The 24764-nt window shown below is 39.1% G+C and overlaps 1 pseudogene; it reads right to left on the bottom strand.

Moving 5' to 3' along the window:
• Positions 1-17540: 17540 nt before the first annotated feature.
• Positions 17541-17665, bottom strand: LOC113597858 (uncharacterized; annotated as a pseudogene).
• Positions 17666-24764: the final 7099 nt, after the last annotated feature.

A 24764-nucleotide genomic window follows, 5' to 3' on the forward strand; every position in this document is an offset into this window, starting at 1 on the left:
GCTGGTGCAATTTTGATTGGGATTGCATTGAATGTGTAGATAGCTTTGGGTAGTATTGACGTTTTGACAATATTTCTTCTTCCAATCCATGAGCACGGAATGTTTTTCCATTTCTTTATATCTTCTTCAATTTCCTTCATAAGCTTTCTATAGTTTTCAGCATACAGATCTTGTACATCTTTGGTTAGATTTATCCCTAGGTATTTTATGCTTCTTGATGCAATTGTGAATGGGATCAGTTTCTTTATTTGTCTTTCTGTTGCTTCATTATTAGTATATAAGAATGCAACTGATTTCTGTACATTGATTTTGTATCCTGCAACGTTGCTGAATTCATGTATCAGTTCTAGCAGACTTTTGGTGGAGTCTATCGGATTTTCCATGTATAACATCATGTCATCTGCAAAAAGTGAAAGCTTCACTTCATCTTTGCCCATTTTGATGCCTTGGATTTCCTTTGGTTGTCTTATTGCTGATGCTAGAACTTCCAACACTATGTTAAACAACAGCGGTGAGAGTGGGCATCCCTGTCGTGTTCCTGATCTCAGGGAAAAAACTCTCAGTTTTTCCCCATTGAGGATGATGTTAGCTGTTGGCTCTTCATAAATGGCTTTTATGATGTTTAAGTATGTTCCTTCTATCCCAACTTTCTCGAGGGTTTTTATTTAGAAAGGGTGCTGGATTTTGTCAAAGGCCTTTTCTGCATCGATTGACAGGATCATATGGTTCTTATCTTTTCTTTTATTAATGTGATTATCACGATGATTGATTTCTGAATGTTGAACCAGCCCTGCATCCCAGGAATGAATCCCACTTGATCATGGTGAATAATTCTTTTTATATGCTGTTGAATTCGATTTGCTAGTATCTTATTGAGAATTTTTGCATCCATATTCATCAGGGATATTGGCCTGTAGTTCTCTATTTTACTGGGTCTCTGTCTGGTTTAGGAATCAAAGTAATACTGGCTTCATAGAATGAGTCTGGAAGTTTTCCTTCCCTTTCTATTTTTTGGAATAGCTTGAGAAGGATAGGTATTATCTCTGATTTAAACATCTGGTAGAACTCCCCTGGGAAGTCATCTGGTCCTGGAATCTTATTTGTTGGGAGATTTTTGATAAATGATTCAATTTCTTCACCCGTTATGGGTCTGATCAAGCTTTCTATTTTCTCCTGTTTGAGTTTTGGAAGGTGTGGGCGTTTAGGAATTTGTCCATTTCTTCCAGGTTGTCCAGTTTGTTGGCATATAATTTTTCATAGTATTCCCTGATAATTGTTTGTATTTCTGAGGGATTGGTTGTAATCATTCCATTTTCATTCACGATTTTATCTATTTGGGTCATCTCCCTTTTCTTTTTGAGAAGCCTGGCTAGAGGTTTATCAATTTTGTTTATTTTTTCAAAAAACCAACTCTTGGTTTCATTGATCTGCTCTAGAGTTTTTTTAGATTCTATATTGTTTATTTCTGCTCTGATCTTTATTATTTCTCTTCTGCTGCTGGGTTTAGGCTGTCTTTGCTGTTCTGCTTCTATTTCCTTTAGGTGTGCTGTTAGATTTTGTATTTGGGATTTTTCTTGTTTCTTGAGATAGGCCTGGATTGCAATGTATTTTCCTCTCAGGACTGCCTTCACTGCATCCCAAAGCATTTGGATTGTTGTATTTTCATTTTCATTTGTTTCCATATATTTTTTAATTTCTTCTCTAATTGCCTGGTTGACCCATTCATTCTTTAGTAGGGTGTTCTTTAACCTCCATGCTTTTGGAGGTTTTCCAGACTTTTTCTTGTGGTTGATTTCAAGCTTCATAGCATTGTGGTCTGAAAGTATGCATGGTATGATTTCAATTCTTGTATACTTATGAAGGGCTGTTTTGTGACCCAGTACGTGATCTATCTTGGAGAAGGTTCCATGTGCACTCGAGAAGAAAGTATATTCTGTTGCTTTGGGATGCAGAGTTCTAAATATATCTGTCAAGGCAATCTGATCTAATGTATCATTCAGGGCCCTTGTTTCTTTATTGACCGTGTGTCTAGATGATCTATCCATTTCTGTAAGTGGAGTGTTAAAGTCCCCTGCAATGACCACATTCTTATCAATAAGGTTGCTTATGTTTGTGAGTAATTGTTTTATATATTTGGGGGCTCCCATATTCGGCACGTAGACATTTATAATTGTTAGCTCTTCCTGATGGATAGACCCTGTAATTATTATATAATGCCCTTCTTCATCTCTTGTTACAGCCTTTAATTTAAAGTCTAGTTTGTCTGATATAAGTATGGCTACTCCAGCTTTCTTTTGACTTCCAGTAGCATGATAAATAGTTCTCCGTCCCCTCACTCTCAATCTGAAGGTGTCCTCAGGTCTAAAATGAATCTCTTGTAGACAGCAAATAGATGGGTCTTATTTTTTTATCCATTCTGAGACCCTATGTCTTGGTTGGCACATTTAGACCACTTACATTCAGTGTTATTATAGAAAGATATGGGTTTAGCGTCATTGTGATGTCTGTATGTTTTATGCTTGTAGCAATGTCTCTGGTACTTTGTCTCACAGGGTCCCCCTTAGGATCTCTTGTAGGGCTGGTTTTGTGGTGACAAATTCCTTCAGTTTTTGTTTGTTTGGGAAGACCTTTATCTCTCCTTCTATTCTAAATGACAGACTTGCTGGATAAAGGATTCTCAGCTGCATATTTTTTCTGTTCATCACACTGAAGATCTCCTGCCATTCCTTTCTGGCCTGCCAAGTTTCAGTAAACAAATCCATCAGGAGTCTTATAGGTCTGCCTTTATATGTTAGGGCACGTTTATCCCTCGCTGCTTTCAAAATTTTCTCTTTTTCCTTGTATTTTGCCAGTTTCACTATGATATGTCATGCAGAAGATCGATTCAAGTTCTGTCTGAAGGGAGTTCTCTGTGCCTCTTGGATTTCAATGCCTTTTTCCTTCCCCAGATCCGGGAAGTTCTCAGCTATGATTTCTTCAAGTACCCCTTCAGCACCTTTCCTTCTCTCTTCCTTCTCTGGAATACGAATTATGCATAGATTATTTCTCTTTAGTGCATCACTTAGTTCTCTAATTTTCCCCCTCATACTCCTGGATTTTTTTATCTCTCTTTTTCTCAGCTTCTTCTTTTGCCATAATTTTATCTTCTAGTTCACCTATTCTCTCCTCTGCCTCTTCAATCCGAGCCGTGGTTGTCTCCATTTTATTTTGCAGTTCATTGATAGCATTTTTTTACCTCCTCCTGACTGTTCCTTAGTCCCTTGATCTCTATAGCAAGAGATTCTCTGCTGTCCTTTATACTATTTTCAAGCCCAGCGATTAATTTTATGACTATTATTCTAAATTCATTTTCTGTTATATTGTTTAAATCATTTTTGATCAGTTCGTTAGCTGTTGTTATTTCCTGGACGTTTTTCTGAGGGGAATTCTTCCGTTTCGTCATTTTGGATTGTCCCTGGAGTGGTGCGGGATTGCAGGGCACTTCCTCTGTGCTGTCTTGAATAACTTGCGATGGTGGGCGGGGCCGCAGTTCGACCTGATGTCTGCCCCCAGCCCACCGCTGGGGCCACAGTCAGACTGGTGTGTGCCTTCTCTTCCCCTCTCCTAGGGGCGGGATTCACTGTGGGGTGGCGTGGCCTGTCTGGGCTACTTGCACACTGCGAGGCTTGTGGTGCTGGGGATCTGGCGTATTAGCTGGGGTGGGTAGGCAAGGTGCACAGTGGCAGGAGAGGCATGCTTAGCTCGCTTTTCCTTCAGAGATCCGCTTTGGGAGGGGCCCTGTGGCACCGGGAGGGAGTCAGACCCACCGGAGGGATGGATCCGCAGAAGCACAGCGTTCGGTGTTTGCGCGGTGCAAGCAAGTTCCCTGGCAGGAACCGGTTCCCTTTGGGATTTTGGCTGGGGGATGGGCGAGGGAGATGGCGCTGGCGAGTGCCTTTGTTCCCCACCAAGCTGAGCTCTGTCATCCGGGGCTCAACAACTCTCCCTCCCCTTGTCCTCCAGCCCTCCCATTCTCCGAGCAGAGCCGTTAACTTAGAACCTTCCAGATGTCGAGTCCCGCTTGCTGTCGGAACACACTCCGTCCAGCACCTCCGCTTTTGCCAGCCAGACTCGGGGGCTCTGCTTGGCAGGCGGGCCGCCCCTCCGCCCCGGCTCCCTCCAGCCAGTCGTGGAGCACGCACCCCTCTCCACCCTTCCTACCCTCTTCCCTGGGCCTCTCGTCTGCACTTGGCTCCAGAGACTCCATTCTGCTAGTCTTCTGGCAGTTTTCTGGGTTACTTAGGCAGGTGTGGGTGGAATCTAAGTGATCAGCAGGATGCGCGGTGAGCCCAGCGTCCTCCTACGCCGCCATCTTCCCAGGATCCTCTTTCCTGCTAATACATTCTTTACATATATTTTCCTCATGACCACTCTGGGACTATTACTACATTTTATAGATTAGGAAACAAGGCTAGTAGAGGCTTTATTAACTTCTATGGCTCAGAATAGTGTTACTGGCTTCTTCAGAGGCAGAAGGAGGGAACTACACTGAACATTCACTTATACCTCCTTTTCGAGTGAACCAAAGGTATCTGAACCCAACTCAGAGCCTACAAACAAGAGCCACCAGCCACTTCAAGATCACATGTAACTCAGCCAGCACCTAGTCTGAAGCAGTTTGACACTACACTTTCATTGCATTTGCAGCTGTGAGAACAGTGAAGGCCACCATATTCCCATCACCGGCCACCATTATAAATGCACCACTGCCATTTTTTTGTTTAGAATCATTTATTTATTATGACTGTACCAAGTGCAACTGTACCAAATGGTTAAAATGGCATGTTTTATGTTGTGTGTGTTTTACCACAATAAAAAGCATTACACAAAATGTTGACTTTCCTGCAAATTTTAATATATATCATGTGGTAACAGAAAGTCACTTTCATTCAAAAAAAATTTTAAACACTTAATACCCTATTATAGAGTTCATAATCAGGGCAACAGAGCCTTTTTCTGAGAGACCGGGTCTGCTGCCACTTCAGCAGTTTGGAGAGCAGACTTGCCGCAGCCATCTTTCATGTTCTCATTCTATTTTGTGCCCCTTCTCCCCAGCCCCTCTTCCCATGACACCTTTCCCTCACAAATATGTCCACTGTGTCCACCAGATCCTTTGTTATGTGATAAAAAAAAAAAGCTCTCCTATATGTTCCTCCTCATCACCAAATGCTACTTGCTCCTCCTTGCCCTAGCTGACTCTGGCATTTTGCCAAGGACACTAATCTATATGGAGTGAAAGAGGGACTTACATCTTTCTGCTTTTCTGAGGAAGCTTCCAGGCCATTGTTTTTCTGCCCTGCTGGAAACACAATGTTAAGGCACATGTCAGACAAATCACTCACTTACTGTACCCCATTTATATTGCTAGACACTGGTCATGCCCCTGAAGTAATCCAGGCCTTTTAGCCTCTAGCACATAGCCTTTCTACCCAACATTCATGGTGGTGCCCTGGGGGCTTCACTATTCACCTGGTTTATGCATTCAAAACTTCGGCTTAGCAGTTCGTGATTTCTTAAAACCTAATGATTTATTCATGCCTCCATTTTAGTCCCACTCTTTAATGGCTACCCTCTAGACCTGTGCAGCCCAAACAGTATCATTCCCTATAGGTGGCCATTTAAATTTTAATTAGATAAAATTGAATAAAAATTTGAAATCAGCTCCTGAGTTGCACTAGCCATATTTTGACTGCTCAATAGCCACATATGTGTAGTGGCTACTATAGTAGATAATGCAGATAGAAAAAAAATTTATCATTGGAGAAAGTTCTATTAGAAAGCATAGATCATAACATTGTTCTCAACCAGAGCTGCTCCACCCCCAAAATATTAAAAAATGTGTTGTGTATCTGCAATTTGCTAGGCACTGTTCAAGGAGCTGAGGATACAATGGTGAACAAAACAGGCATCATTTGTTAAGGTTTACTACAAAGCTATAATAATGAAGACAATGTGGCATTGGAAGAGGGATAGACACATAGATCATTAAAACAGAATAGAGAACTTAGAAATAAACCCACACAAATATTTCCGACTTTTTTTTTTGTTTGTTTTACATAGCAGTTCAATGGAGGAAGGATAGCCTCTACAACAAATAGTGTCGGAGCAATTTGATATTCACAGGCACACATACACACAAAGAAAATATGAGCCTCAGCCTAAACTTCACACCTTACACAAAAATTAAAATGAATTGCAGATGTAAATATAAAGTGTAAAAGTATAGAACTTTAGAAAACATAGGAGAAAATCTTCTGGATCTAGGGCTACATAAAACTTAAAAATGAATTAAAAACATTTTCTGTGCAGAAGACTCTGTTAAGAGGATGAAAAGACAAGCTACAAGCCAGGAGAAAATGTTTACAAACCACATGGTCAACAAAGAACTCTTTATCTAAAATATATAAAGAACTCTCAAAACTTAACAGTAAAAAACCAGACAATTTTATTTAAAAATGGGTAAAAGAGATGAACAGACATTTCACTGAAGAGGACATACAGATGTAAAATAAGCACATGAAACAATGTTAGACACTATTAGCCATTACAGAGATGCAAATAGAACCACAATAAAATACCACCACACACCTACCAGAATGGCAAAAATAAAAGCAGTAATAACACCAAATGCTGATAGTGATGCAGAGAAATAATCACTCATACATTGCTGGTGGAAATATAGAATGGTACAGCCACTGTGGAAAACAGGTTGTCAGTTTCTTATGAAACTAAACATACAACTACTATATGACCCAGTAATTATACTCCTGGACATCTGTCGCAGAGAAATAGAAATTTATGTTCACAAAAAAACCTATATATGAATGTTCATTGGCTTTTTTTTTTAATGTTTATTTATTTTTGAGACAGAGAGAGACAGAGCATGAACGGGGGAGGGTCAGAGAGAGAGGGAGACACAGAATCCGAAGCAGGCTCCAGGCTCTGAGCTGTCAGCTCAGAGCCCGAAGCGGGGCTCGAACTCACAGACCGTGAGATCATGACCTGAGCCGAAGTCAGACGCTTAACTGACTGAGCCACCCAGGCGCCCCTGTTCATTGGCGTTTTATTCATAATAGCTCCAAACTGGAAACAACCCAAATGTCCTTCAAGAGATAAACAGAGAACAGGTAAATGGGTTAAAAAATATGAACATCCATACCCTGGAATACTACTCAGCAAAAAAAAGAAATATTAATTGATACATGTGATGACCTGGATGAATCTTCAGAGGATTATGCTGAGTGAAAAAAGGCCAATCTCAAAAGACTACATACTTTAGGATACCATTTATATAACATTCTTGAAATGATAAAATTTAGAAATGGAGGACATATTAATTTTAAAGGGCAGGCATGGGGGGAGAGCAAGGATCTGGAAGCCCTTAGAAGGATCTGTGGCTAAAAAAGCACTGTAAGAGATCCTCACAGTAATGGCACTGTTCTGTATTTTGACTGTATTATTGTCAATATTCTGGTTAGGATATTACAATATAGTTTTGCATGATGTTACTGCTGGAAAAAACTGGGTGAAGGGTAAGTAAGATCTCTCTGTATTACTTTTTTACAACTGCATGTATGTCTACAATTATAATAAGTTCACTTTTTAAGGAGCCAAGAGAAGTGAACTTTTCAAGAAGGAGGAAGTGATTAACTGGTCAAATGCTGACAAGAAATCAAGCAAGATAAGAAATGAAAAATGCCCATCAGTTTTGACAATATGGAAGTTACCATGATCTGCTCAGAAGCTGTTTTGCCATAAAGGGACTGGAAACTAGATGGAAGTGGGATGAGGTGTAAATAGGAGGCAAGGAAACAATGACAGTAAGAAGAGTCAGCTCTTTGAAGAAGATACGCTGTGAAGGGGATAGTGGAAGCTTCAGTGAAGTGTGGAGTTAAGCAATTTTAATTTATTTTACTTTGTTTTGTTTTTAATGGAGATGCTTGAACATGTTCAAACCTGTTGGGAAGGATGCAATAGAGAGGGGAAAATTGAACAAAAAGAAAGAGAAGGGATCATTAATGGTGCAAGGCTCCTGAAAGATAGACAATGGGATCAAAGGTGTGTGTAGAGGGATTGTCATTGGAGAGAAGTGGTAACACCTTTTTCTAATGTAACAGAAGAGAATGAGAATGGAAGCAGATAATTTTCTCTGTGATGCTGGAACTGCTGAGAGAAGGAATGGATATGAAGGGAGAACTGGGGCTTAAGGAGATGGAGAAGGCTTGAAATATTTGTTCTGGAGAATGAGTTGACCAAAGAAATTTACTAAGATTGTCTGGCAGTGATGTGGGTGCATTTAGGGTTGGTGATCTTGAATTTCTTGTAAATCAGTATGACCTGTTGTGTGAACTTCTCTAACAGTTCTTGGCTGAAGATACAGAGAAACCAGAGTTGGATTTAACAGGGTGGAGTTTTTATAAAACAAGTTTAAGTCATGGGAGCTTAGTATTGCCAAGGACATTACTAAAATGATGAACCATGGCATCTAAGCTAAGGAATGAAGGAAGTAAAAAAGAGCCCTAATAGATTGAGAGGAAGTAGAAGGATGCATGGACTTTAGGAGTGGAGGAGTGATCACAGTGCTAATTGAAAAAACTAGGAATAGGAGATCGTGGCTAGAGATGAGCATGCTTGAACTCATAACTTTGGGAATGAAGCAGTTACAGGTAATAACAAGATCTGGGGTGTAGCTACGGGTGTGTGAGATTAAAGGGAAAGAGAAGGTCTTTGGAGACGAAGAGGTAAAGGAACTGAGACGTCAGATGGGTTATTTTTGGAGATGTTGAAATCACTCAGGATTGTGCTAGGGCTTGAAGTGGGCAGAAAAGCTGTGGATCAGGGGCCAAAGTCATTAGTAAATACAAGGGGAGTGGCCCACAGGTAATTTGATGGGTGGTGAAGAGGGAAAAAAGGCATATAATTAAATGGCCTCAAAGGATTGGATTTCGTTTTTATAGTTTTTTGTTTGTTTGTTTGGGGAGCATAGGGAAGTAATGGTCTGAAAGCAGAAATGGGGAGCAAGCAGAACACCAATTTCACCCTTTTATCTTGTTTTGAGGACAGAAAAGATAAACCCTACTCCAGAGGGCTGCAGTGGTGGTCACTAGGTCTTACCTAACAGATTCAGTGAAGAGTCTGAGGACACAGGAGGGTTTACTGGATATGGTGAGGCCATTCCAGTGGGTACAGAGGAAAATTTCTGGGGGTGGAGTACAAATGGAGTGCTAGATCAGGGGCAAGGAAGTACATGGCATTATAGGGATGGTGGTGGAATAGATGCTGGGAGGAGGAGCAATGATTAGTAGGGTAAGGATCTAGTGGATTTAGCCTCAGATATCTTGTAGGAGAGTGGAAACCAAGTCTAATGGCTAGAGTTCCCTGGGCTTAGCATCTATAATCTCTGCCTATTTGGACTAACATGGTGGTAAACCCAGAGGTTATAGTTTCTGTGTTGGCATGACGTGGAGTGGACTGGTCCCAGAAGAGGTGGCCTTGGTCTCAATCCTTGTGCCCTGGAGTTGTGGCATCCTTGGTGGCTAAAATTCCACTTTTCTGACCAGCACCTTCTATCTCTCTAGTCTTTATGTTTTTATTGTCACTAAAGTTACTCTTCTAACTCATTTAGCCTTTTAGTCCTTTGGACCTTTCATTATTTCCCAAGCAATCTATCAGCTATCTCTTCTTTGTTTCTGCCCCTGCCAACTATCTTACTAATATTTTCAAACTGCCTTGCCACTGGTCCACCCATTGTACTTTTATAATAGCAGAACCCTGAACCTAGGTCAAACCAAAATGTCTACCTCCTACGCATGGGGACTGGCTTCAGTCTCAGATGGGCTTTCCACACTGCCATGGATCCTTTGTATGCCCTTCATCAGCATTCTCTCCCATTCACCTAAGAAGCCAGTTCAGCTCTTCCTCGGTTTTCTTAAGTCCCCTTCCTCCTGTCTCTCAGCAGATAACCCGTACTCCCACTTTACCATAAATGCAGAGGCCAAAAATAACTATTTAATAACTATTAAAAATATCAAGTATCATTCATCTTTAAAAAAAAACAAATTCTCTTGTCAAAAAAAGGTATTTATTTGATATTTTATTCAAAATTAAATCTATTTTGACTGAATTGATTACATTTCTGCTACACAAAAGCTTGTGTGGAGGGTGGTGGAAAGGAAGAGAATAGAAGGAAAAGGAAAGGAAGGGAAGTGATGGGAAGGGAAGACAAGACAAGAAAATAGAAGAGGAGACATGAGAGAAGAGAAGAGAAGAGAAGAGAAGAGAAGAGAAGAGAAGAGAAGAGAAGAGAAGGACGCTGACAGTGTAAGATATGTTTCAATATAGCCTGTAAGAATATCAAGCAGCTACTGGAATGATTCTTACACAGCACATTTATTTCCATGGCAAAGTGTTTACAATGTATTTTAGTTGAAAAGCAAGTTACAGAACAATAAGAATGGTTTGATAATGTCTTTGTAAAAATGTAGGTGTCTGTATGTTGTATAGGGCACTGATGGGCCAGGGAGATAATTGCCAAAATGCCACCCATATTTTTTCTGGTTTGTGGTATACCTTTGATTCACCAATATTTTATAAATCTATATTAAACATGTAATTTTTGTAATAAGTGCCTCCCTAGACACTACGTCATTCCCTCCCTGTAGCTATGCCTTATCTATCTTCTTTTCTTCAAATCTAAACTTTTTGAATTGTCTCCACTCACTGTTTCCATTTCTTTTGTCCAGTATCTCAATTGTTTGCAATATGGCCTGGGTTCCCACAGCCTACTGAAATCATCCTCACCAAGGTCATCCATGACATCCTTGTTGTTAATCTACTGGATGTTTTCTGTACTTATCTGGCCTTCCCAAGTTGCTGGACTGGTTGATACTATGTTATGGATTACTCTGTTCTTTCTTTTACTCCTTCATCTCTTGGGTCCCAGGACCAAACTGTTTCAGGCTTCCCGGCAGCAAGAGTGTGAACTGAAAAGGCAGCTAAATCTGGGTTTAAATTCTGGCTCTTCCACTGACTTAGTAGCATAAACTTGGACATAAGGTCGCTGAGCCTCAGTTTCCTTTTAGGGGAATGATAACGCCTACTACATAAAGTTTTGTTCTGTATTAAATGAGCTGATGCTGGTGAAACACTTAGCAGTCAGTGGCACATGGAAAGTGGTAGTAAATGACAGTCGTAGCATTAGTAGAATTATTGCTATTCTTCTCTGAATTTTCTTCTTAGGTTCCCTTTTAAATGTCAGTGCTCCCTAAGGTTCTGTCCTGGGTCTTGTTCTGATTACATACCCTTGTCTTGGGTGATCTCATCCATGCCCATGGCTTCAACTATCACCATATGCTGATAAATTGTCAAATCTGTACCCTCATCCAGGCTTTTCTCCTGAGTTCTAGACCCTACTAACCATCTGCCTAAGGTTCACCACTTGAATGTCTCCTACCAGAATTTCAGATATGAGAAGATTGTGTAGATCAGTGGTTATCAACTGAAGACCATTGTGTCTGGAGTCATTTTTGGTGGTCATGGCTGGTGGCCTTGTTGGGGGAGGGGGGCTGTGTCCTGTTGAAATCAAGTGGGTAGAGGCCAAGGATGCTACTAAACATCTTACAATACATGGGACAGCCCCTCACAAAAAATAATTTTCTGGCCCCAAATGTCAATAGCGTCAAGGTTAAGATTCCCTGGCATAAACAGTCTTGGAGTGCCTGGGTGGCTCAGTCAGTCAAGCCTCCAACTTCAGCTCAGGTCATGATCTCATGGATTGTGGGTTCAAGCCCTGCATCAGGCTCTGTGCTGGCAGCTCAGAGCCTGGAACCTGCTTCAGATTCTGTGTCTCCCTCCCTCTCTGTCCCTCCCTGTTTGCACTTTGTCTGTCTCTCTCTCAAAAATAAATAAAACATTAAAAAACTTAAAAAAATAGTCTCTAAAGGCTCAGCTCCAACACTCAGTTGGGAACAGTCAAGTGATGATGAACAGGGACTAGAGAAGGAGGTGGAATGATTAAGATCACAGGGGGGTTTAGTGACAGAGCGGCCGTTGATCCCATTCTCCTCACTACTTGTTTGCCTTCTACTCCTCTTGCTGATCTTCCTCTGCTTCCTTTGGAAATTCTCCTTCCTGTATCTATTCCTTAAATAGCTGTCCCTTCAGTCTTCTGTCCTCATCTCTGCCCCTCTCAACATCTCTCACTAGTTCCATGATCTCATCTAATACCATGGCTTCAGCTTCAACCTGTACATCGATGATTTCCAGGTCTATGTTTCCAGGCCAGACTTTGATTTCTCAAGGTCCAGATTCATAGAGCTACATAACTACCTACTTACTATTATTCAGAAAACCTTCTGAACATAATAATTTCTATTCCCATATCCAAGGCTTGAGGATTTTGAAGGACTATATACATGCTATGATATTCCCTGTGCCCTCTGCTTTATTCACTTAACTGAGTAGTCTCATGTTTCAGACTAGTTTTTCACATTTCTATCAAAATTTACCCTTTGAGAATCCCATTCCCTGGAATCCTGGCAGGTGGCAAATGCTAGTCTTAGGTATTAATTCATACTTGTATTTACCAAATGGCTTAGTATGTTTGAGACACAGTACTGTTTTGGGGGAATTAATATAAGGCTATTTTAGAAGACATAATTGATTAAGCTTTATCCTGGTTCTGTAATTAACTGACTATGTAGCTTTGAGTATTTTAGTTTTATTTTATTGGCCTCAGTTTCCCCATCTGCAAGTTGAGACGGTTAGATGAGAACAGTTTCCAGAATATGCCTGATTATAACAATTACCAGAACTACTTGTTAAAAATAAAAATTTCCAGGTACTTCTCCCAAGTAGGATTCAGTATAAGTTATTATGTTATGGATTTCACCAGGTAAAATCCCCTGTATCAACCTTACCTACAACAGACAAACTCAAGTGCAAAAATTTCCATCTGTAAAACTCAAGATTCTCCCTCCAGTCCAGCTCTGTCCTATTACAGAGGACCCAACACACTTCTGCAATCCCAGCATTAGTGTCTCCCCATTTCTCCCCACCACTCCATAGCTGAAGGAGAGACCAAAGGACAGTGTTGGTATCTCTATAGCCTGATTGTAGGAACATCCAGAACTCTCTCACTATCATTTTTCTTCACAGTCTGATGCTTTAACTGCAATTTGCTCAAGGTTTCATAGAAGTAATTTGGAATAATCAGATAATCTTTAATTTGCTGAGCCAATTGAGCTTGGGTAAGAGTACGCTGTTTAGCATACTGGTCAGTCAAGGCATTTCTTTTTGCTTCATGGGTTTGTTCCTTAGTATGTTCCAACTTTAATTACAGCCACTTTCATGGAGTGTAGCAAGGCATCTAGTAAAGCTTGAACATGCTCACACTGCTTATTGGAAGTATCAGCAGCTGTTAGAAAACCCTGTTGTTTGTATAGCATGCCAAAATAACAAACCACACCAAAGGCATATCTGCTTTCTGTGTATATGTTAGCCCTTTGATTCCTTGCTATTGGTAGGCTAGAGTCAAGTTAACTTGACTTCAGGAAGGGAGTTATATTCAACAAACTGGTGGGAAGACCGCATACCCAACTTGAGAATATTAGGTTAGTCTCAAGATATGACTCATCTACAAAGAATTCTTAGCCTTATTTTTAAGTAGAGATTGTTCAAGGAAACAAGATGGAGACAGGCAAAATTCTTAGGTTAAATTTAAACAATCATGATTTTCCCTTCTTTGGAAGATGAAGTAAAAAGCTGAATTAAGATATAATTCCAAAATATACAAATGTCCAATAAACACATGAAGACACTAAACAACATTAGTCATCAGGGAAATTCAAATCAAAGCCACACTGAGATATTATTTCACACCCACAAAGATGGCAATAATCAAAAAAGACAAATGTTCTGAGGATATGGAAATGGAAACCCTACACATTGCTGGTAGGAATGTAAAATGGGCATTGTCACTGTGGAATAGTTTGGTAGTTTCTTAAAAGGTTAAATGTAGAGTTATCATCTGATCTAGCAATTCCAATCCTAAGGATATACCCAGGAGAATTAAAAACATATGTCTACACAAAAACTTGTGCATGAATGTTTATAGTAACCATATTCATAGTAGCCAAGAAGTGGAAACAACCTAAACCTCCATCAACTTATGAATGGCTAAACAAAATGTGGTATATGCATATAATGGGATATTATTTAGCAAGAAAAAGTAATGAAGTACTGATGCATACTACAACATGAATGACCCTTAAAGCATAGCAGGTGAAAAAAGTCAGACACAAAAGCCCGTATTGCTTGATTCTATTGACATGAAATGTCCAGGGTATACACATCCATAGATATAGAAGGTACAATAATGGTTTCCCATGGTTGGGAGGAAAAGGGACTAAGAAGTGACTGCTAGTGGGTATGGCTTTGCTTTTGGGGATGATGAAAATCTTTGGGAATTAGATAGTGGTGACGGTTGCACAACTTTGTGAATATACTAAAACCCACTGAATTGTACACTGAAAAAGGATACATTTTATGGTATGAAAATTGTATCTCAAATTTTAAAAACAGTATGACTCCTATAGATGGTAATATACACTGAGGATGGAAGCAGTGTTAATAGGAAGTGAATCTGAAAGCAGAGAAATGTTGAGTGCTTTGGTAAAAAGAGTTTGGATTGCTTGAGGTACCATTAGGTAGACAGGTGACCAAGATTAAATGTAGTTGTAGCTACTACCCTCAGACAAAGGAGATTATGTTTAACTACTGGGTAGAGAGAGAAAGGTTGTAATACCCAATGAATCACTGATTTTCATTGTATTTCTGAGATAAAACTGTAAGAACATAACCATTTCTTTTATGTATAAACAGAAAAATAATACTTAGTATAATTTTGGGGTGAGTCAGAATGGCAGGGCTGTGGATAGTAACTTTGAGCTGGTCAAAGGCTAACTCTGCAGTGACCTCTGAAGGCAGAGGTTCAGGGATGTCAATTTTAGTCATGTCATAGAAAGCGGCAGTTAATTCAGAAAATTTGGGAATCTACCAACTGCCCTATTCTCTAAATCTTCCAAATCCACTAAGTTGTCTTTTGGAATAGGATGAGGGCAGTTTTAAATGGCTATGCTTCTATCTACTCAGAGGTATTTGCCTTCCTAGGATATATCAGGGCTTAGATGGTGAATCTGGGTCCAACAAAATTGTAATTTATCTTTACAATCTGTATATCCTTTTATAGCGAAAGTTTCTGAGAGATAAAGAGAGCCCTGTTGAGAAAAGGTTAGATCATGTGGATATAAGAGCAACTCACCTGCATGTTGGATTAAGGTAGAAGAGCAGAGAAATTGTAAGTCTTGGAGATTGTGATTGAGAACCTAAGATAAGTATGAAGGGGCTTCAATTGAGGTATTGTGGCATCCGTGTCCAGGCGTATTGCTGTTTTTCCCATGTTAAGGTGAAAAGGTATTGGAAATTAGGATGTAAGGGAACACTAAAGAAGGCTGAAAAGACATCTACTACTCTGAAGTGTGTTGAATTTGGAAGTATAGAAAACAGGATAGTGTTTGGGTTGGGGACTGTAGGGAAATGTGGGCAATACTATATGATTCATAGCCCTTATGTCTTGTACAAAGTAGTGCCTATGTCCATCAGTCTGGTTTTACTGGAAGGACAGGAGTTTTGCAGCCACTAGTACAAAGAATGATTAAACCTTTATCTATGAAATCTGCCACAATTGGTCATACTCCCTCTAGTGATTTCAGGTTTTAGGGGATACTGGCCAATTTAGGCAGAGGCGTTGTGGGCTCAATACAGACTTATAAAGGTTCTATGTCCTTCATTTTTCCCTTGTCTATAGATGAGGGAGCCCAAAGGACATTGGGTACTGAAGAAATTAATTCAGAAAACTGAAGTAATTTTAAGGGGACTCAGGAGTAATCTATAGGTGGTACTCAAGTAGTTGAGGGAAGTTATCAGTAAGATGGCATACTGGGTTATCAGAGTCTAGGAGATCAAGAAACAGCCTTTGAGTACATACCTTATAGTAGCTCTCCATTTTGCTCAAAGGTCCATTCTGAATAGGTTAGGGAGTGTGGAAGGACTGCAGTTAAAGGCATATTGAGAAGTTAAGACTCCCTAAGAGATAGGCATATGGTTAAAAGAGAAGGAGAAAATGTGTTCAATTGGTAGGTCCCACCTGAGGTGTTTTATTAACCTGACAGAGAATGGTAGGAAACTAGAAGCAATTAAAGGTATTGAGTGTGACTCTAGTGTCTACTAAGAATGAGATTGAACAATCATTTATGAATACATATAGCTATTTCTCCTTGCTGATCCAAAGGCAGTTGGGAAAACTGGAGGATTCCTTTCTTTGGAGAGGAGAATCACTTTGTTTCTTTTTAAAAGAATTAAAATTTTTTTATGTTTATTTATTTTTGAGAACAAGAAAGAGCACACGCGGGGGAGGGACAGAGAGAGGGAGACACAGAATCGGAAGCAGGCTCCAGGCTCTGAGCTGTCAGCACAGAGCCCGACACGGGGCTCGAAGTCACAGACCACGAGATAATGACCTGAGCCGAAGTTGCACGCTTAACCGACCGAGCCACCCAGGCGCCCCTCTTTTTAAAAATGTTTAATTTTGATTTTACTTTAATTACACTATAGCTAACATACAGTGTTTAATTAGTTTCAGGTGTACAATATAGTGATTCAACGATTCCATGTATTACTCAGTGCTCATCAAGATAAGTGTATTCTTAATCCCCTTCACTTATTTCACCCATCCCACCCACCACCTACCCTCTGCTAACCAGCAGTTTGTTCTCTATAGTTAAGAGTCTCTCCTTTGGTTTGTTTCTTATTTCCCCTTGTTCATTTGTATTGCTTCTTAAATAGCACATATGAGTGAAATCATATCGTATTTGTCTTTCTCTGACTTATGTCACTTAGCATTGAAGTCTCTAGATCCATCCATGTTGTTGCAAATGGCAAGATTTCATTCTTTTTTGTGGCTGAATAATGTGTATGCATGCGCGCGCATGTGTGTGTGTGTGTGTGTGTGTGTGTGTGTGTGTGTGTGTGTTTGCGTGTGTATCACTTTTTTATCTATCCATCTACCAATGGACACTTAAGCTGCTTCCATAATTTGGCTATTGTAAATAATGCTACATAGTGGTGCATATATCCTTTCAAATTAGTGTTTACATATTCTTTGGGTAAATACTGAGTAGTGTGATTACTGGATCATATGATAATTCTATTTTTAGTTTTTTTGAAGAACCTCCATACTATTTTCCACAGTGACTGCATCAGTTTGCATTTCCACCAGCAGTGCATGAGGATTCCTTTTTTCCCACATTCTTGCCAACACTTGTCATTTCTTGAGTTTTTTGTTTTATCCATTCTGACAGGTGTGAGGTGACATCTCATTGGGGTTTCGACTTGCATTTCCCTGATGATGAGTGATGTTGAGCACCTTTTCATGGGTCTGTTGGTCATCTGTATGTCTTTGGATAAATGTATATTCATGTCTTCTGCCTATTTGGGAAAAGTTTTCAATTAGCAATAATCGCGCCTTGGATAAACCTCATTGGCTACGATACTGCCATTGTGCAAAGCTTCTTCTGCCCATTTTTAAATTGGATTATTTGTAGGGTTTTTTTTTTTTTGGTGTTGAGTTTTATAAGTTCTTTATATATTTTGGATACCTTTATCAGATATGTCAATTGCAAATATCTTCTCCCCTTCAGTAGGTTGTCTTTTGGTTGTGTTTATTGTTTCCTTTGCTGTGCAGAAGCTTTTTATTTTGATGTACTCCCAATAGTTTATTTTTGCTTTTGTTTCCTTTGCCTTAGGAAACATATTTAGAAAAATATTGTTAGGACTGATGTCAGAGAAAATACTGCTTGTGCTCTCTTCTAGGATTTTTATGGTTTCAGGTCTCACATTTAGGTCCTTAATCCATTAAAAAAATTTTAATTTCAGTGTAGATAACATACAATGTTATATTAGTTTCAGGTGTACAATACAGTGGTTCAACAATTTCATACATCATCCAGTGCTCATCATGACAAGATTTCTTAATCCATTTTGAATTTATTTCAGTGTATGGTGTAAGAAAAAATCCAGTGTCCTTCTTTTTTATGTAGCTTTCCACTTTTCCCAACACCATTTGTTGAATAGACTTTTTCCCATTGTGTATTCTTGCCTCCTTTACTGAAGATGAATTGACCATATAATCATGGGTTTATTTCTGGGCTCTCTATTCTGCTACATTGATCTATGTGTCCACGTTTGTGCAAGTACCATACTGTTTTGAATACTAGAGCTTTGTAATATAACTTTAAGTCTGCAATTGTGACACATCCAGCTTTGTTTTTCTTTTTCAAGATTGCTTTGGCTACTCAAGGTCTTTTGTGGTTCTATACAAATTTGGGGATTGTTTGTTTTAGTTATGTGAAAAATGCTTTTGGTATTTTGATGGGAATTGAATTAAATCTGTAGATTGCTTTGGTTGTATGGACATTTTAACAATATTTGTTCTTCCAATCCATGAGCATGGAATGTCTTTCCAATTGTTGGTGTCATCAATGAATTCTAGTTTTCAGGGTACAGGCCTTCTCACCTCTTTAGTTAAGTTTATTTCTAGGTATTTTATTATTTTTGATGCAACTGTAAATGGGATTATTGTCTTAATATTTATTTATTCTGCTTCATTATTAATGTATAGAAATGCAACAGATTTACGTGCATTGATCTTGTATCCTACAACTTTACTGAACTCATTTATCAGTTCTAGTAGTTTTTTGGTGGGGTGTTTAGTATTCTCTATATATAATATCATGTCATCTGCAAATAGTGAAAGTTTTAAATTTTCCTTATCAATTTGAAGGCCCTTTATTCCTTTTAGTTGTCGGATTGCTACGGATAGGACTTTCAGTACTATATTGAATAAAAGTGGTGAGAGTGGACATCCTTGTCTTGTTCCTGTTTTTAGGTTGCAAGCTCTCAGTTTTCCCCATTGAGTATAATGGTAGTTGTGGGTTTTTCATATATGGCCTGCATTATGTTGAGGTAGTTCCCTTTAAGCCTACTTTGCTGAGAGTTTTTATCATGAATGCATGTTGTGCTTTGTCAAATGCTTTTTCTGCATCTGCTGAAATGATCGTATAGTTTTTATCCTCTCTTTTATTGATGTGATGTGTCACATTGATTTGTGAACACTGTATCACCCTTGCATCTCAGGAATGAATCCCATTTAATTGTTGTGAACTTTTTTTTAGATGTATTGTTGGATTCAGTTTGGTAATATTTTGTTGAGAATTTTGCATCATGTTCATCAGAGATATTGGCCTGTAGTTCTCTTTTTGTAGTATCTTTATCTGGTTTTGCTATCAGGGTAATTATGGCCTCATCAGATGAATTTGGAAGTTTTCCTTCTTCAATTTCTTGGAATAATAGTTTGAGAAAACTAGGTATTAACTCTTCTTTAAATGTTCAGTAGAAATCACCTGTGAAGCTGTTCCATCCTCGACATTTGTTTGTTGGAAGTTTTTTGATTATTGATTCAATTTCATTCCTGGTAATAGGTCTGTTCAAATTTTCTTCCTGGTAATAGGTCTGTTCAAGTTTTCTATTTCTTTCTGATTCAGTTTTGGGAGGTTATATGTTTCTAGGAATTTATCCATTTCTTGTAGGTTGTCTAACTTGTTGGCATATAATTTTTCATAGTATTCTCTTATAATCTTTGGTATTTCTGTGGTGTTGGTTTTTCTTTCTCCTCTTTCACTTCTAATTTTGTTTGAGTCCTCTCTCTCTTTCTCTCTCTGTCTCTCAATGAGACTGGATAAAGGTTTATAAATTTTTTTTTGATCCTTTCACAGAATCAATTCCTGGTTTCATTGTTCTATTGTTTTTTTGTTGTTGTTGTTTTTATTTCATTTATTTCTTCTCTAATCTTTGTTATTTCTTTCCTTCTACTGTTTTTTTTTCTAGTTCCATGTATTGCTCTAAACTTCCCACTTAGAATAGCTTTTGCTGCATCCCAAAGATTTTGGACTGTTCTGTTTTATTTTTATTTGTCTCCATGTATATTTTGATTTCCTCTTTGATTCCTTGGTTGACACATTCATTGTTTACTAGCATGTTATTTAACCTCCATGTATTTGTGCTTTCCAGATTTTTTTCTTTTGGTTGATATCTAGCTTCATAGAACCGAAGTCAAAAACGATGCATGGCTTGACTTTGATCTTTTTGGATTTGTTGAAACTTGTTTTGTGGCTAATATGTGATCTATTCTGGAGAATATTCCATGTGCACTTGAAAAGAATGTGTATTCTGCTGTTTTAGGATGGAATGTTCTGAATATATCTGTTAAATCCATCTGGTCCAATGTGTCATTCACAGCCAGCGTTTCCTTGTTGATTTTCTGTTTGGATGATCTGTCCATTGATATAAGTGGAGTGTTAAAGTCCCTGCTATTATTGTATTACTATCAATAAATTCCCTTATGTTTGTTATTAACTGTTTTATGTATTTTGGTACTCTCATGTTGGGTGCATAAATATTTACAATTGTTATATCTTCTTGCTGGATTGTTCCCTTTTTGATTACAGAGTGTCCTTCTTTGTGTCTTCTAACAGTCTTTGTTTTCAAGTATGTTTCATAGGATGTAAGTATTGCTACCCCAGCTTTTTTTTCAAATCCATTTGCATGATAAATACTTCTCCATCCTTTCACTTTCAATATGCATATTTCTTTAGGTCTGAAATAAGTCTCTTGTATGCGGCATATAGATGGATCTTTTCCTTTTTAAAAAATTTTTAATGTTTATTTATGCTTGAGAGACAGAGAGAGACAGAGCATGAGCGGGGGTGGGGGTGGGGAGAAAGACAGGAAGACACAGAATCCAAAGCAGTCTCCAGGCTCTGAGCTGTCAGCATAGAGCCTGACGTGAGGCTTGAACCCATGGACCGTGAGATCATTAACTGAGCAAAAGTTGGATGCTTAACCAACTGAGCCACCCAGGCACCCCTAGATGGGTCTTTTTCTTAAAATCCATTCCATCACCCTATGTATTTTGATTTGAGCATTTAGTGCATTTACAGTCAAAGTAATTATTGATAGGTATGTATTTACTGCCATTTTGTTACTTGTTTTATGGTTGTTTTGTATTTCTTCTCTGTTCCTTCCTTCCCTTGCTCTCTTCTCTTAGGACTAGTTGACTTTCCTTAGTGATATACTTGGATTCCTTCCTCTTTAGTTTTTGCATATCTATTACTCATTTTTGATTTGTGGTTGCTGTTCAAGTTATAATGACATAAATTTGTGGTGTGTGGATTTTTTCTTTGCTTATTATGCTCCCTGCAAAATGCTGAACTAAAAAGCACTGGATTCAAAGTGTTATAACTCATGAATGGGCGTGGTCTGCCAGACAATTTAAGCTTCTGAATGCCATCTGATATTTCAGGCTCAAGGCAATTAACAAAAAATATGCAGATTGCTGTTGGGGTGTTAGCTTTGATGCTTTAAATGTGGTTTGTAATGGGTCCCTAAAATTAGAGACAGATTTATCACACCCTTATTGACAGGTTTGGATTATTCCTCAGTCAGTGAAAGAGGGACAACCTTCAGGGATTGTGTAGAAAGTTTTTCCCTCTGTCTCTGCTCAGGCAGATCCTGTCCCATTTTTCAAAGCCTAGCTCAGATACCACCTCCTCCATGCAGCTTTCTATCTCTATGGCTTTTGCATGTCTGGAGAGTTCTGAAGGTGGGGATTTAGAAGTTAGAGGGAGCTGAGAAAGAGAAAAAGGAGGAGAAAGAGGTCAGAGCAAAGGACATAGAACGGAGAGGTAGAAATCCAGGAGGGGTTTGGGTTATCAGGGAAAGACACAGAATTAGAAAGAAGGAATTCTTTAGGGAAGGAGAAGGCTGAGGTTGTTTTAAATGAAGAATCAAGAGATTGGAATCTTTCTGATCTTATTCTTTTCTCAGCATCACCTTACCAGTTAAAGAAAGCTGCTTGTTGTTAGCCATTTTATTTATTTGTTTGTTTGTTTCTTTGTTTGTTTATGTGTTTGTTTTTTGTTCTAAGGCAGAAGTCTTGATGTGTCCCAAGAATCCCAAATGAACCCTTGCCATTCAAAATTGTCTTCCTCAAAGTTATTCCACTTAGGTCATAATAAAAGTTCCATCATAGAAGAAGAAAGAAAGGCATTCTACCTTAGGATCATCACCTCATTCTCCGATCCCAGAGAACATAGACGGCCAGAGAACTCACAGAGACAAAAAAAAAAAAAAATAGAGACAGTGACTTCATTCAGACAATAGGTTAACTCTCTCAAAGAATCAAAGCCTGCAACTTTAATGCTACAAAGAACTAGAGCACGTAAGTGGGAACAGGACATCACATGTTACCCGATAGGGGCCTCTAAGAATGGAGGGAGAGATGCCTTGACTTGTGTTCTTGTCTGAAATCTTAGTAGGTTCAAGGGCTTATCCAGACCCAACTGGAGTCATTGCACTGGACTGTCACATACAAAATAGTTAAAGTGACTGAAATAGAGGTTACAGGCTTTATTCAGTTCAGGCACATCTGGGAATGCCTGACATCAGATAACTCCCTGAGCCGAAGTAGGGTTGGGGTTTTCATAGGATGAGAAGAGAGGAGTATAGAACTGTGGTCTTGCCCCAGGATGCAGTATTCTTTATCTGTAAGTGCCACACAACTTGCTGTCGACATGGTTGGAGATTGTTCTAGTTTATTACAGCTCTCTCGGGATTGTTGGTGCAATCTCATTTTGGCTGCTGTCAGAGCAGTTCTTCTGAAAGTGATCTTTGTTAGCCTGTGGGTTGTCTATTAACAGTTTAATGCCAGTTGAGGTACAGAAACAGAGAGCTAGAAAAGAAAGAGAACAACAAGAAGAAATAAAAAGAAAGGTGACAACATTCCAAGCAAGGAAAAACTGGGGTTTGTTTTAATTTTTTTTTTTTACTTTTTTTTAACTTTATTTTTTATGTTTTAAAATTTACATCCAAATTAGTTAGCATATAGTGAAGCAATGATTTCAGGAGTAGATTCCTTAATGCCCCTTACCCATTTAGCCCATCCACCCTCCCACAACCCCTCCAGCAACCCTCAGTTTGTTCTCCATATTTATGAGTCTCTTCTGTTTTGTCCTCCTCCCTGTTTTTATATTATTTTTGTTTCCCTTCCCTTATGTTCATCTGTTTTGTCTCTTAAAGTTCTCATATAAGTGAAGTCATATGATTTTTGTCTTTCTCTGACTGACTAATTTCACTTAGCATAATACCCTCCAGTTCCATCCACGTAGTTGCAAATGGCAAGATTTCATTCTTTCTGATTGCCAAGTAATACTCCATTGTGTGTGTGTGTGTGTGTGTGTGTGTGTGTGTGTGTGTATACACCACATCTTCTTTATCCATTCATCCATCGATGGACATTTAGACTCTTTCCATACTTTGGCTATTGTTGATAGTGCTGCTATAAACATGGGGTCCATGTGTCCCTTCGAAACAGCACACCTGTATCCTTTGGATAAATGCCTAGTAGTGCAATTGCTGGGTCGTAGGGTAGTTCTATTTTTAGTTTTTTGAGGAACCTCCATACTGTTTTCCAGAGTGGCCGCACCAGCTTGCATTCCCACCAACAATGCAAAAGAGATCCTCTTTCTCCACATCCTCGCCAATAACTGTTGTTGCCTGAGTTGTTAGTGTTAGCTATTCTGACAGGTGTAAGGTGGTATCTCATTGTGGTTTTGATTTGTATTTCCCTGATGATGAGTGATGTTGAGCATTTTTTCATGTGTCGGTTGGCCATCTGGATGTCTTCTTTGGAGAAGTGTCTATTCATGTCTTTTGCCCATTTCTTCACTGGATTATTTGTTTTTTGGGTGTTGAGTTTGATAAGTTCTTTGTAGATTTTGGATACTAACCCTTTATCTGCTATGTCATTTGCAAATATCTTCTCCTATTCTGTCGGTTGCCTTTTAGTTTTGCTGATTGTTTCCTTCATGTGCAGAAGCTTTTTATTTTGATGAGGTCCCAGTAGTTCTTTTACAGTTGCCTCAGCTTTCACCAATTCTATGCACCCTTCACTCAGGTACACAAATTCTCAAGTTCAAACCTCAAATTTTCCCCTCCCCCTGCGGCTTAGCTCTATACATCCCACTGCTCCCCCTAATACTCCCCTGCACTCCAGTTTTATTGCCTTTGTATCCTCTGCCCCATAGTTACAGGAAAGGTCACATCTTGTTGGGTGGGGAGACTGAAATCAGGGAGAAGAATCATGGAGAAGGCTGTATCTGAGTTAGGCCTTGAGATTGGACAAGATCTGCCTGGGTAGAGGCAGAGGGAAAAAACTTCCAGAAGCATACAATGGTATGAGTTTGTTAATTCTTCAAATAGAATATTATGAAGGACTTTCTTTGTGTCAGGCATTAATTGTGTTCTGGGTAAGAGTGTGGGTTTTGAGGACAAAGACTCAAACCCCAAGGCTTGCCACTTCCTGGCCATACGAGGGGTTGTGATCAGCCATAACATAATCAATGAAGCAGGCTGGGTGGAGGTTGACAAATTAGAGAGCAAAAGTCCTGTTTAACAAGGACAACTCCTGCGCAGATGCTGGCAGTCATAGCCATGTGGTCTAGTTGGGTGTGATATTCAGATAGTTCAAGAAAACTGAAATTCTGGATTTTTAT

Source organism: Acinonyx jubatus, chromosome X, assembly GCF_027475565.1.
Source record: "Acinonyx jubatus isolate Ajub_Pintada_27869175 chromosome X, VMU_Ajub_asm_v1.0, whole genome shotgun sequence".
Lineage (NCBI taxonomy): Eukaryota > Metazoa > Chordata > Mammalia > Carnivora > Felidae > Acinonyx > Acinonyx jubatus.